This window comes from Coenobita brevimanus, chromosome 98, assembly GCF_032717465.1.
Source record: "Coenobita brevimanus isolate Jiangsu-jjx chromosome 98, ASM3271746v2, whole genome shotgun sequence".
Taxonomy (NCBI): domain Eukaryota; kingdom Metazoa; phylum Arthropoda; class Malacostraca; order Decapoda; family Coenobitidae; genus Coenobita; species Coenobita brevimanus.
The window spans coordinates 15,045,316-15,060,873 of record NC_137051.1 but is presented as its reverse complement, the minus strand read 5'-3'; positions in this window follow the sequence as shown (position 1 = coordinate 15,060,873).

The window sequence follows — 15,558 nt, the reverse complement described above, 5'->3', positions numbered from 1 at the left end:
CTTTCCTAAACAGCCTTTCCTCTCTTTTCTCCGTCCTTTATTCTCTCCCTCTCCTTTCGTCCTGTGTACTTCTTCAGTACTCATCCTTGTTCGTTTGCCCCTACTCTTATTTACCTCTCTCCCACCTCTCCTCCTTTCTTCCCCCTCTCTTTCTCTCCTACCAGGCCCATCCTTCTCTCCTTTCTCCGACCTACCCTTTCTCCTTCCCTCCATCTCCCTCCCTTCTGCCAAACCCATCCTTCCATCCCTCTCTCCTCTCTCCCACCTATCCTCCTTCCCTCTATTTCCCTCCCCTCTACCAAACCCATCCTTCCATCCCTTTCTCCTCCCTCCCACCTACCCCTCCTCCTTCCCTCCATCTCCCTCCTCTCTACCAAACCCATTCTTCCATCCTTCACTGCTCTCTTCCTCCCATCCCATCTCTTTCCTTTTCCCTCTCCGTCACTAAACCCATCTTTCCATCCTTCTCTTCTGTTTCCTTACCATCTCTCACGCTTCTCTCTGTCTCTCAGCCTTTTTATCCCACCTTCTCTCCACCTGTCCTACCATCCACCTTTTCCTTCTCCTTCCCACCTCTCCTCCTTGTCTTCATCTCTCTCCCTTCTACTAAACCCATCCTTCCATCTCTCTTTCCTCTTTCCTTCCCTCGTCTGCTCACCTTTCCCTTCATCCATCCATCATTCCTCTCTCCCTCCCACCTTTCCTCCTTCCCTGTATCTCCCTGCCTCTTTTCCTCGTCTCCTCTCCTTTCCCGTCCTCCATCTATCTTTCCTCCACCTCTCCTCCTTCGCTCCATCTCCTTCCCTCGTCTCCTTTCCTCTCCACCGCCACTCCGGTCCGGGGAAACACATTAAAGTGAAGGCCCCACCAAAATAACATAGAGACTGTCCACCACACCTGTTGCTTTCACTTCTTATTAAATTTCTCTCCACGGATGTTGCACCGCGCGCCGATAAAAGAGTGGAAGTGTAAAAAGAGCAGTGGGTGGTGTGGAAGAAGGAGTGAAGACGGAGTGGAAATGAGTGATGTAGAGTGAAGAAGGAGTGGAGAAGAGTGATTTAGAGTGAGGAAGGAATGGACAAAAGTGATTTAGGGTGAGGAAAGAGTGAATAGAGTGAGCTGTGAGTGACCGAATGACCTTACCACGTGCCGATAAAAAAAAAAAAAAGTGGATGGTAAGGGAGTAAGGGGGAATGGAATGAAAAGAGTGAAAAGGGTGAGGAAGGGGAATAGCATGAGACAAAAGGGAACGGAAAGTGTGAAAAGAGTGAAAAAAGTGACACTAATGAGAAAAAGAGAGTGGAGAGGAATTGAAAAAGAGCAGTGAATGGTGTGAAAGAGTGAATTGAGTGAAGGTAAGGTAAGGAGTGTGGATAAAAGGAATGAATGAGGAGTGAAAACGAGTGAACGATGCTAAATGAGGATTGAGAAGAGGGTGAATGGCGAGGGGGAAAAAATGAAAATAGAGTGAAGGAAGTGACAGTGGTAAGATAAAAGAAGGGCAGAAGCTGAGTTGGGGAAAGGGGAGGGGAGTGAAGGTGTGGGAAAGGAGTGAATGGAAGGATATGAGTGACAAGAGGAATGAAAATGGAGTGAGTAAAGAGTGAACGAGAGTAAACAGTGTGGAAAAAAGAGAAAAGGAAAGAATAATGTGGAAAAAAAAGAGAGAAGTTATTAAAAAAGCGATAAAACGAGAGTAACAAAGAACTGAAAAAGGAGGACTAAAGGTATGAAAAAGGGAATGAATACAGTGACATAAAGTAAAAGATAATTATAGCGCGGGACGAAGAGACAGAAAAGGGGAAAGTGGATGTTGTGAAAAAAAGAATAGAGTGAAGTGTGTGGTAAAAAAAAAAAAAAAAAAAAAAAAAGTGAGGAGCGAAGGAATTTAAAAAGGGTAATGGGTTTAGAAAAAGAAAATCAATTATTAGAAAATAAAATGAAAGAAGGTAACTTTTTTTTTTTCTTGGAACAATCTTGCGGGTTTCTGGCTTTTGGCTCCTTCTTCCCTGCATAAATAAAAAAAAGAGGGAATCTTAAGGAGGGAAAACTGTCTGGATGATGATGACGATGATGATGATGATGATGATGATGACGATGATGATGATGAAAAAAAGGAGAACGAAGGAAATGAAAAAAGGGTGTGAATGGTGCCGAGAAAAGAGTGAATAGAGTAAAAAAGCAAAGAAACAATGTGATAAGAGAAGAGACGAGGGAAAAGGAAAAGGAAAGTTAAAGACATTGGGAAAGAGAAGAGAAAGAATTGGTCAAGAGCAAAGAAACTGGAAAATTATGCTCTTTTCACTTTAACCTGGGCTAATATTGCCATCTCTCCATCATGAAGGATGAATTGTAACGATAGATTAACACTGAAATATGGTGCTAGTCAAGAAGAAGTGCAAAAAAATGGGCGATGAGCCGTAGTATTGTATTTTTCTGCCATTCGTCTGCTTTAAAAAAAAAAAAAAAAAAAAAAAAAAAAAAGATGCAGAGGGTGAAATTGGCTTACGTTATGGAGACAGATGTATGGCATGAATCAGAAAAAATGAAGAAAAAATGATAAGGAAATGTGAGTGAAGGAACTACAGAGAGAGGGAGAGAGGGAGGGGGGATCTGCTCTGCTACGCCGATGACTTGGCGCTTGTCTTCTCCCGTAGGGACTGCTACGATAGGGCCTCGACTGCTCTAACCCGCCTCCATGACAGATGCTGCGAACTGGGCCTCAAGATTAATCTTGAGGTCTACTACCTCCTGAGCGTCCACTCTTCCTCGGGGGGCACCAGCTTGGTCTTGTTCACAGTCATCAGTACTTGGGAGTGTGGTTTGACAGTCGCTTGTCCTTTTCCATTCAGGTACGGTACCTACGGGAGCGGGTCGCCCCGTGAATCACAGCGCTCAAAGCCCTCTCACGCCGGAACCTAGGTGCCTGATCTCGCGTCCTCAGGACCTTCTACACACACGTCATACGTTCCCTTGTTGACTACAGTGCAATTTGTCTTGCTGGGCTCTCTGGGGCGCAGTCTCGCTCCCTACAAGTCCTGCAAAACTTTGCACTGCGTGTGATGCCGGGAGCTCCTCTTTGGACGCGAACTGAGAAGCCCAGGATTGAGAGGGGCTTCCCATCTCTCGAGCACAGAATCTGGAGTCGATCAACAACAGTTCCCGCTCAGCTCTGCCGACTCAGGCCACGCCTGCCTGTTTTCGTGTTTCTCCAGCGCACCATCTAGAGGTCCCCTGACCCACACCTGAATAAGGACTGGGCACACAACATAGCCAACATAATACACAACCCGGGAGCAACTGATGCCTTCCTAGGGGGCCCCGACCTCCCTGACCCTGCCTACACCCCCCCCCCTTCCATGGGTGTCTCCCACGATCCAGAGTGTTGCTTCCTCTGACGCCTGCCCTTCAGCATCTCTGCCTGCCCTCCTACGCCAGGATGGCCTACGGAGGATGGCATCTCTCTGCACCGTGGGAACAGTCGAGTAATTTACCGAGGGTCCGTTACTGCTGAGGGATCTGCAGGTGCCGCATTGTCGGTGATGGCCATGTCGAGACCTGGCGGCTCTCTTCGGGGGCTGCCGTGTATGAAAGGGAGCTTGTCGCATTTTTAGGCGCCCTCAGACGCCCGCTCCCACCGCCACCAACGTGTGGTCATCCACACTGACTCGCTTTCGTCTCTCCACGGTCTCCGTGCACATTTCACTGACAGTGGGAATCTGCTGACCTCTATACTAGCAGTCGTTGACTCCATCACTCAGAGTTGGGGGAAAATCTACCTACACTGGCTGCCCAGCCAAGTAGCCATCGCCAGTAACGAGCGCGCTGATGCCACCGCGCGCCCCACAACAATCCACCCTACCGCCACCTTCCCTCTCAGGACGATCCGTTCTCTGCTGAAACGCACAGTCAACCGCACCATTCTCCGGGTCATGCAATCCGATCATGAGACACAGGTGGCAGAGGGATCTCGCTCTGACCCTGGTATGCTACGGCCACAAACTACGAGCCCCTCGACTCTCCTCCTCACACGCCCAATTAGCTCGTGGTACGATTACGCCGCCCACGGCCCGGCTACCCCTGCTACTCTCAGATAGAAGGGATTGTCCCTGAACCGTGCCCTCACTGTCACGAAACTGCAGACTGGCCACTCTTCCAAATGCTGCTTGATTGCCCCTCCACTGCCGCCCTTCGCTCCACCTTTGTGGGCAGACTCGTGAGGAGGGTCTCTCCCTTTGCCACTGCTGCTGCGATCGTCACCCTCACCCCCACCTCAGTCCTGCTCGACCTTGTCTCCACCTACCCACCACCTCGTTAGCCATTCCCTCCCCAACATACACTGCTCCACTCTGACGGGCTTTATTTGCCAGTGTCCACTAACTTCATAGGTGGACGAATCCACTCCACCAACCAGAAGCCCTCTTTGAACCCCTTTAATTATCACGATTCGCTCTGGCGGGCTTATATTTGCCCCGGTCCTCCCAAGGGAGTAAAGCTAAACAACAACAGCAACAACAACGAGACTGATGTGAAAGAGTGAAGGGAGCGAAAAATGAGAGTGAAAGACGTGGCAAAATGAGTGAAAGAAGAGGGAAATTATTAAACCCTTCAGTCCTGTGACATTTAAAAATTTTATTCCTACTCTCTCCAGAAAAAAAAAAAAAAAAAAAAAAGAATTAAGCTTTGGAGATGACTGCCGAACTGGAGAGGTTAGATAAAGCCTTCACTTCCTTTATTTCCCGCGTCACTACACCAGGTCTCCCCCAAGCTGAATAAATTCGTCTGGAAGCAGCACCAATAAACTTAACATGTGATCGGATCGGGGAAATGAGTGAAGGAAGTGGAAAATGAGTGAGGGAAGTGGAAAATGCGTGAGGGAAGTGGAAAATGCGTGAGGGAAGTGGAAAATGAATGAGGGAAAATGGATGAAGGAAGTGGAAAGCTTGTAAAGGAGGTAGAAAATGAGTGAAGAAAATGAAAAATGAGTGAAGAAAGTGAAAAAATTATTAAGTTACAAAAGTAATGGATAAATGTGGGATCTTTTTGGCAGGAATATGGGGCTGTGCAAAAGTCTACGGGAGTGAGCAACCTCGCGTCCGAAAAACCTTAGGGAGTGACTGACGAGCGGGGCCGATCCAAAGATGTGTTCCCGCATCTGGAAACTGGGTGAAAGGAAAAGAAAAGTGAACGAGAGGTATGAAATAGTTTGCAAGAAGTGAACTGGGAGTGGAAGACATAAAATTGGTAAGATGTGGGAATAGTGAATGATGAAAGAGCAAAGAAGGGACTGATACCGTATAGAAAGTGAAAATAAATACAGGGCATGAACTAATACAAGTAAAAAAAAATAATGGCAGAAATGACAGGAGAATTCTGAAGGAAGAAAAGATGAAAAAAATGAAACTAAGGTAAAGAACTGAATGAACAAATGTCATAAACGAGCAGAAACGGAGAATGACAAAAACTGTAAAGAAACACAGAGAAACGAAAAGAATAGATTAAGGCAAATGGAAATTGAAACGTGAAAAAACCTACGAAATGGAATGGAGCAAAAATGGAAATGAAAACCTAATAAAACTAAGTAGAACAATATATACAGTATGTATATATATATATATATATATATATATATATATATGTATATATATATATATATATATATATAGATATATAGATATATATATAGAGAGAGAGAGAGAGAGAGAGAGAGCGAGAGAGAGAGATTTACCATTTTCCAGCCTTACTTTGTAATATACCAGAACGTATGTAATTTAGACTCGGAAGGTCAAAGTTCAAAGCAACAGTGTATAAAATTTTGCATGGCTGGATGCTGACTAATGGACGAAGTGTTTTAAAATCTTAAGTACTATAAAAGAATTCAAGAGAGAGAGAGAGAGAGAGAGAAGCAGACAGCCATTCTGTGTGTGTGTGTGTGTGTGTGTGTGTGTGTGTGTGTGTGTGTGTGTGTGTGTTATTCCTACAGCCGTCAGATGGTTTTATTCAGTTGTGGGAGAGAAATCTTATGGAGGGGTTAATGGAGACAGTTTCTAGCCCCGTCACTGTTTAAATCAATGGTCTCTCCAGAGCTGAAGAAAATCGTCTGGAGGAAGCAAAAGTAAAATAAAATACGACTTCGCTCTGAAAATGTTTACGTCTTTATTAACCAGCTTACTGTGATAACGTCTGTTGATTTCATATATTTATTGTTATTATTATTATTTTTATTATATGGTTAGTTTATTCTGTTATTATTGTTATTTATTTTATTCTTGCTACCCCTAGACGATTTCCCTCTGACATTCAAGGCGTTAGTGAAGGCTGTCTGTAACCTCTCCATTCCAAAAGTCTCTCCGAAGCTGAGGAAAATCGTCTGGAAGTAGCAAAAGGAAATAATACGTACTCGAACTGAAAGGGGTAATAGCACTGCCTTTGTCTCTTATTCCTGATACCACCATATATATATTTTTTTTAGCCTAACTCTTTCAGTTTGGTGAGGTATATCTATCTGTCTGTTTGTATATCTACTTCGGTATGATGTCTAGCAGTGGAACAGGTTAAATTTGTTCCCACTATAATTCACTCTCTCCTTTCAATCTTTTCTTCCCAAATTTATCTTTTTATTTCCTCAGTTTTCCCACTCCCTCCTGCGCTTTCATAATTTTTCTCCTATTTTTATCATTCATTCCCCTCCTTTAAAAATTCCATCTATATTCATGGCCGTTTCTCATCCTTCATCTTACACTTTCTTCCTTTTCTTCATTTTTCTATTACTCCCATTTTCTTTCCTTCACCTACCTTTAGTCTCCGTTTTCAGTCATTCCTCGGTATTCTCTTTATTTATTTATTTTTATTTTTAGTCAGGCTTTCGAAACCTTTTCCTGAAGGGAGAATAGAGGGAATGAGTGGATTGGATGATCTTTGTACCGAAAAGCATATTTCAGGGGTTTGGAACTACACTTTTTTTTTTTTTTTTTTTTTTTTTTTTTTTTTTTTTTGGTAGTAATTGGAATCATTCAGACTGGTTGGTTATGTGAAATGCAAAAAAAAAAAAAAAAAATTGCCGATGGTCAGGTCAGTGAGGTGGGGTCAGGATTCCTAGTTCTTCAATGGTGTGTAAGTGAGTGTTAGGCCCCATTCATTAGATTAGTTCTCCTCTTTGGATGCAGCCTCTCCCCATCATTACGTGGGAAAAGTGGGTTAGGGGAATGATGATGATGATGGTGACATTTCGTTAGTTTCTCCCACTTCCTAGTTTATTCCCCATTTCTTTTTCTCTCTCTCTCTTCAGCTTATCCTACTTCTCCCTCCCTCCTTTTCACTTCTTCTCGCACACTCACCTTCACTTCACCTTCAGAGTGTTACGTGACGCGGCGTTGCTCAGGACGGTGGAGGAGGACATCTTTAGGAACATGACTCACCTTCAGACCATGTAAGTACCTGAAGATGATCTGTTCGTACTGAGCGTTGTTTAATTGTAACCTTAAATAGATGTAATTGTAATCTGAAGGTGATATAATTAGCTTGAAAATATTGTAGCCTCAAAATGTCCGAATGTCCTGGAACTGCCCCGAATATGACGTGAAAGTGAGGTCATGTTCTCCATTCCTTCCTGCACAGTTACATCAGCCACGCCCCCAGCCTGGTCACCTTACCCTCCAGCATCTTCAGGGTCACTCTTCCCCAGCTCAAGGTTCTGTGAGTACACTTTCCTTCACGTTCTCCCGTTTTCATTCACGTTCTCCTGTTTTCATTGACATTCCTCCATTCACATCCGCTCATCGTCTCCCATTGTTATGTTCGTTCAATTTCACTCACTTACCATCCCCTACATATTCATTCACCTTTCTTTCACGAGTAACTATCTCCACTTCACTCATCTCTCCCTTTCACTCACCTTCACTCATTTTTATTCACTCTTCACCATCACTCCATAAATCAGCACTCACTCCCGTACACACTGAATCAAGTATATATATTTGTGTTATAAAAGCGAATAATGTAGAATACCTCAAACCACATCATCGCCTCCCCCTTCAGCAGTATATTGTATTTTGCATTGTATTCTTGCAACAACCAGACTACTGTATTAGGAAAGACCTTTAATAATGTGTGGGGTCAATGAAGGCCAAATATACTCCCCCTCCCCCTCGTGTCACAAGTCCCTCACAAAAAGAGGAGTGTCTGGAAATAATAAGAAAAGTCACCTGAATGAAGAGACTATTTTTCCGGCAATAACAAAAATAATCAGGGAACAGTGAGTGGTTTGCTGCTTTCCGGGGCGATAACACATACAGGTAATATTCCCGACAGGTATTACGATCCATTTCCTCTCGTAACTTAGAATTAATTTTGCAGGAAGAACGGGAACAAGGGAGGATTCTGAGCTTCCCTCGTCCTTTATAAAAAAAAATGTATAAACCTGCGATAATTTGCCCCAAGTAACCATGATTTGCTTATATAGGATGAACAAGAGATACGGGCAGATGGCATACTTGTATTTCCTCGTCCTTCCTTAAAAATAAATCACAGTTGCGACGAGGAATTGTGTTTGTGAATCTGACTCCAGTATTATTTAGGGAGGGCATCTCTCTCTCTCTCTCTCTCTCTCTCTCTCTCTCTCTCTCTCTCTCTCTCTTATTTTGTAGAAAAAGTAAAACTTGTGTATTTCCGAATTTCCTGTTTTGGGTGGGACATTATGTTATAGCATTTACTCATAAGTGTTTGTAATAATATAGACAGTAAGGTTAGTACACTCGTCAGCATTTAAAGGAATAAAAGAGAGAAAGAGGAGGGATAGCGTAAAAGGAAGGATGGAAGGAGAGAGAGCGAAGAAAAGTCAGGGAGCAATGTTGATAAGTTCAAGGAAGGGAGGAAGGAAGAGAGGAGAGCGTAAAGAAGAGAGTAGAGGGTGGAACGTAGGTAGAGGAGGGAAGGATGGAGTGAGTGAAGAAAAGACGAGAGGGAGGAAAGTGGGAAGAGAAAAGTAAGGAAGGGAAAAGGAAAAGAGGGAGAAGTGCAGGAAGCGAAGGTTGCGGCAGGAAGAAAGGAGAGAAGAAGGAAGAAAGGAAGGGATAATAAAGAACTAGCACCAAGCCAGAAAATGGCTATATGGCACGAAGTCGACGTTGATAGATACGGCGTAGGGAGAGGCAGTGGTGATGGAGTCGGCGCTGATAGATGCGGCGGCGGCAGTCAGCATCGATAGAGTCGGCCTTGGCAGTCAACGCTGATGGAGTCGGTGTTGGCAGGGTCGTTGTTGATAGTCGGCGGGCTTCACCCTTCCAGGAAGGGAAGAAGGGTCTATGTCAGTGGGAGGTCGTTAAACTATTGATACCATGAAACCTAATGTCCAGCCTGGTAGGTATAGAGGGAAAAAAATAAAAAAAGGCCAAAGGAAATATGGAGGTAGCATGAAGAGAATGTGGGGAGAAAAAATGAATAGGACAGTAAGGAGAGAGAAATTGAGACAACAGGCCCCATTTAGTCGCCTCTTACAACGAGCAGGGATACTGGGGAAGTATTCTTCCCCCCTCCTCTCCCCAGGAGGAAAGGAGAGAGTGAGGGAAGGAATGAATTTGGCCAGACGACATAACACCTAACTTGTCACATCTGCTTCCGCGTACAGTTAGAACAACATCAAAAGTTTCATAATAAAATGAAAATATGAGTGTTCCATATTCCTTTGGTTGAGAAATACTGTATCTTTGGATCAAATAGTAGCTAACGTCAGAAAAGTTTACTGTGCTTGAGAGAATTAAGGACAATAAAAATATCTGAAACTCGCAATTAACGTTTTTTCTGAGAATAAGGAGTTTTGTATTTTGTTTCAGCTTACGACGAATGACTTTATTTAGTTCAAAGAAACCCGCTGCAGTCATAAGGGATTTACATATAGGCAAACGGTAATTTTGAATCTTACATGTTCTGCAAACAGTGGTAGCCTTTAATCCATCCATCCATCCATCATCCAATCCTATGTTGTCCCATGAGGAGCGTAGGAGCCCGGGGCTAGGCGAGTTGGTACTGACATTCAAGATGAGAGTGACCAGCCCCATTCATCCCTGAGTGGCATTACGTGAGCAATAAACCCAACCACCCCTTGGATATAAACCTGCACCGGCTCAATCCGATTGGAGCGCCTTAATTACCCACTAAACCACCAGGCGCCATAATTTGGTTATATGGTTACCACCCAGCTTAGCAAATGGTTTCCTGGGTTACAGGAAACCATTTACAGGAAACCATTTGGCATGTCACTCAGTGTAGAGACCATAAGGCAGCACTACATTGAGTGGATGATGGGAGCCCCCACCTACCATCCACCCATCCATCATCCAATCCCACGTTGCCCCATGAGGAACGTAGGAGCCCGGGACTAGGCAAGTTAGTCCTGACATTTAAGATGAGAGTGACCAGCCTCACTCATCCCTGAGTGGCATTACGTGAGCAGTAACGCCAACCGCTCCTTGGATATAAACCTTCATCGGCTCAATCCGATTGGAGCGCCGCAGTTACCCATTAAACCACCAGACGCCATAATTTGGTTATATGGTTACCACCCTAGGTATAATGGTTTCCTGGTGTACAGGAAACCATTAGGCTTGTCACTCAGTGTAGAGTCAGAGTCACCCATAGGCAGAAGGAACAGGAAAGAATGAAGGAAAGAAAGATAAAAGAGGGAGTGTAAAGTCACCCGTAGGCAGAGGGACGATGAAAGAATGAAGTAAAGAAAGACAGAAGAGGAAGCAAGGAAAGGAGGGAGGAGGGGAAAGGGCAGACACCCAAGAGCAGCACTACATCGAGTGAGTGGATGGTGAGCGCCCCCACCTACCACATAATAATAATTATTATTATAGTGGTAATAATCATCATCATTATCATCATCATCATCATCATCATCACAGAGCAAATTACATAACTTCTCATTGATTGAACCAGGTGACGTCACAGTTCTCTCTGTTTACCTCGCTGTATTTACATCCTCTCAGATGGGAAGATGCCTATGAGTGTCAGGCTGTTTTTATGGTGTTCTGGGATGTTTTTCGCTGTTTTGTGACCGCCGAGTGTGCCTCAGGTGTGAGAATAACGCCCTCACTCGTGACTTAGCTCAGCAGGAGTCAACATAAGAGCCGAACTAGCGAGCAGAGGTGAGAGTTTTGGATTTGCACATGTTCTTCAATGTCTTATCCCGACGGTGTTCCACATACATCCACTGCATCGACATTCACGGTTAGTTTCAACGCGTTCGCCATCTGTTTCAACCGTGGTGTAATTAACCAGGAGGGTGATGGGCGAGTGATGGTGCGGATATTAGAAATTTGGCGGGTTGTAAGGATGGGTGATGATGGTGATTGATTGTGTGGTGGGGGATGGAAGGACGGAGGAAGTGGGGAAGAGGGGAGGGAGGGAGGGAGGCTCATACAGCGTCATGTGATTGCTGTTTCCGGCATTTCCGTGTTGACTTTGCTTTATTACTATGAGATCGCCCCCAAAGCTGTGTTAAGTATGAGTCTGGTGGTAGGTAAATAAAGAATCGTACTGAGAGGGTAAATACGCATTTGGGAATATCCCCATCAGTACGAGGACATCCTATTGGATAATATTTGCAGGTAGTATTATTTAGCTTGGGGGATACTTTTCGAGTAAGAGGGGTTGAATAGCCTGAAGTCCTTCTGTAGTGGGGATCCTCCGGAGTTGAATTTAACCCTATGGCAGCAGCCCGACTGTCGGATAAAAACGTTATTATCCTGGGAGGGTTAACAGGGACATTAGGCGTCGGACGATATCTTACAATAATAATAGTTATCTGTTTTGTAGTAATAATCATTTTAGCCCTTTATCCTTATAGTTGCTTGGTAAATTTGTTTTGGTTTTGTGGCGAGGTTGGCGTTGTTGCAAACAACAGCCATGTTGATCAAATTGTACATTGATTATAGTTATAGATTTATCTATCTGTGTATGTCTATATGTATTGTGGATGTGTGTGTGTATATGTTAGTTAATGAACTGCGAGTGAAATGTAAAATAAAAGTTCCATCTTTCGGCGAGTTATTTTACGCATCAGTTTTTACAAGTGCTTTAATCCATGAATTATACTGGCCTAAAAAATTATTACCCAGCATCTTTTCAAAATTCAACCCAGCGTAAGCCAGCGTAGGTAATTGCAGCCGAAGCACAACAAAACATTAGGGAATTATTGGATCACACTATAGGTGGCGCCAGAGCATCATGGGTTTCCGATGTTCGATTTTTTACGAGTTTTTCGCAACTTTGCCAATTTTGCCCTCGGTCCGTATCACTTCAGCAGATTTTGAAACTGCGTGTGCGTGAGAGAGAGAGAGAGAGAGAGAGAGAGAGAGATAAAGAGAGAGAGAGAGGAGGGGGGAGCTGTAAGGACAGTTCTTTGGCGAATGCAATTTTTTATGCAAGGAATAAGGAACCAAAGCCTGAAAGCCCATAGAACTGTTGTCCATCCCCCCCAAAGGAAGTCAAATCCAAGATCCGTTCATTTCAAGATGTCTAGACACTGCGCTTGAGAGACTGGAGGTTATAGGCAGAAGGAAATACAAACAGAGGAAGACATTTACAGAGTTGACCTGTTATAATGTGTTTTAAAAACATAGGCAATTGTACGCTGTTGCACCCCTTCCCCTGAACAAGCTCATACCCCCACCTCCCTGCCCTGCACACGCAACCAAGCTCATAACGGCCCTCCCCCCTCAAAAAAAAAATCTTTTATTTCAAAGGTTGGCGTAAGGAGGACGCCTTGAGGACACATAACCTGGGCCTTTCAGATTCCTTGCCCAGGTTGCACTGAAATCTCTTGAAAAATTATTGTTTTTATTTCTTCATTATTCTCAAAAAAGCTACTTATGACACAGCGTTCTACTTATCAGAAGGCACCGGCACACTATAAGACACATAACTATGTGACATATCATGACCCTACAGTGAATTCTTTCTGAGTACTGGCTCGGAAACGAAATATCTACGCCCGGTCAGCCGCCCTGCCACCCAGCTTTATGGACGGACTCGGACACCTATTGTTCCCAGCGATAACAACACTTTCCTCTGACCTTGTCAGGTGGAGGGTAACAAGAGAGAGAGAGAGAGAGAGAGAGAGAGAGAGAGAGGTCAATTGTATCCCCACAACTTTTGACGAGTATGAACCATTATTTGCGTGTGCTTGTGTGTGGGGGTCAGTTGTGCACAAAGCCCCGCCATACAGCATCCCGCCACGGATTACAGTGTTCCCACCAGAATACATCACCGCCATTGTGCCAGGGTTAGTGGGGACAAGTTTGCTTTTTTGTATTTTCTGTTCCAATTTTTTTGTGCATTGCGTTTTTGTTTGACCCCTGGAAGTGGGAAGGATATTGAAATCTATTGACACTTTCTTTTTTTTTATTCGAGATATATACAGGTACTAAAAAATAGAAAAATGAATGAAGTGTTGGTCCTCCTTATGCCAAGAGGGTTTCCATTAAAAATTATTCAGATCCGGATTCCATATTTTATATAACTGTATTTATACTGTTGGTCGTAGAGTCGGCCATGGAATATTGATGTTTGTTATTGTAATGTTACTAAGTATGAACTAAGTTTGAACATTTTCTTATATAAACTAAGTTTGAACATTTTCTTATATAAATTTTGGACGATGTTCCTGGAGTGTTTTCATCGGAGTTGCTGAGGCCTGGCATCAGTATGTAAGGAGGCATGGGAGGTAGGCCTTGTGTAAGCCTACTCGTTAGCGCGGATAGCTATTGTCTGTGTAGTACCACCTGCTGTTGCTGCATCATTAGTGTCATTAGTATTATTCTTTTTTGTTATTAGTTTGCACATCAAGTGGTTCTCTCATTCTTTTAGTCGAAATAAGTATAAATGGTTGGCCGTGAATCCAGCAGATACAAATATCCTGCTGGGTACGTCTTGTCACTTAACCCATTTATTCCTCTCACTCTCATCCCTCTTCCCTCTCATCTCTCTCGTCCGGGTTTTTCCTACCTTCCTCCCTCACGTCCTCACGCAGTTCCATACATCTGTCCTTCCACCCTTCACTGGGTTCACTTTTCTCTTCCTCCCTCCTCATTCAGTCCTTCCGTCCATTCATTTGTCTCCTCTTATTTCTTCCATCCCTCTCTCCCATCATTCGGTCCATTTTCCCCCTTCCTCCTTGCCTCTTTTCGCTTCATCTTTCCTCTCCCTTCTTTCTCAGTTTGGCGTTCCCTCTATCTTTCTCCCTTGACTCACTCATTTCTTCCCTCCCTTCCTACACATCATTCTGTTCCTTCTCTCCACCCCCCTCCCTCAGTACCCTGCTTCCCCCTTGTCATCTAGCCTCTTCTTCCCTTCCTTCCTGCATCCCTCTGTCCTTCCTTGTCCTCATCTTTGTCATTTTTCCACCCATCCCACCTCTCCCACCCAGTCCCCTGTTTTCCTTCATCTCCCTTTTCCTTCCTCCCTCCTTCCCCCCCCTCCTTCCCTCCTAAGTCACCTCCTCCCTACGTCCCTCCTCTCTCTCTCTCCCAGACTGTTTTGCCACTCCACAGTTCTCTGGGCGTGGTCTTGGGACAGTCGTCTTTCAGGATGGAGGAGGAAGAGGAGGTGGCTTTGATCGGAACCATTACCTAGCACCCGTAACAGTAAACTTTTTAGTGTTTCCTACGCAGTTTTTGCAGAGAATTGTTTACTAATTGAAGTATTTGTGTCAGCAGTGAGCTTGTGGGTGTCATAGGGTTTGCTGCTGTGGAATGGGGCTCCATAGTTTTGCTGGGCTCCTTCCTCGCTCCTTCCCTCCTTCTAGTATCGTTTTCCCTTTTTCCATCTCCTTAATCCCTTCTTCACCCCTCCCCTTTCCATCTCTCTTTTCCTCTCCCTCTTTTTCCTTTTTTCCTCCCAGTCACGACCCTCTCCGCCATCCATTAGATTCCTTCCACCTCGCTTCTATTTACTCCCCCACCCCCACTGGGTTTATCATTTATCCTGCTTTCACATACATAATTCATCCTCCATCGTTTTCTTTCTCCCTCATAACCTAATCCCCCTCAATTCCATCTTCTAAAAAACGCACACTTCAGGCAAAAGCTTTATATTCCCTGCAGTTGAAGAAAATCGTCTGTCGGAAGCAAAAAATGGGATAATAAAGATAGAAATGGGTTTGCATGGGGTGTTGCTTCAAATAAATCTCTCTCTCTCTCTCTCTCTCTCTCTCTCTCTCTCTCTCTCTCTCTCTCTCTCTCTCTCTCTCTCTCTCTCTCTCTCTCTCTCTCTCTCTCTCTCTCTCTCTCTCCACTTATCTTTTTTTCCTTTCACGGTCCGGCTCACTTCCCTTTCCTAGTTTTCCTCCCACCCTCCCTTCCTTCCTGTTTTATGATTTATTCAACACAGACTCTCTCTCTCTCTCTCTCTCTCTCTCTCTCTCTCTCTCTCTCTCTCTCTCTCTCTCTCTCTCTCTCTCTCTCTCTCTCTCTCTCTCTCTCTCTCTCTCTCTCTCTCTCTCTCTCTCTCATCATTTATGTTTTCATCCCTCCTTCCTACAACCGTAACTCTCCAACT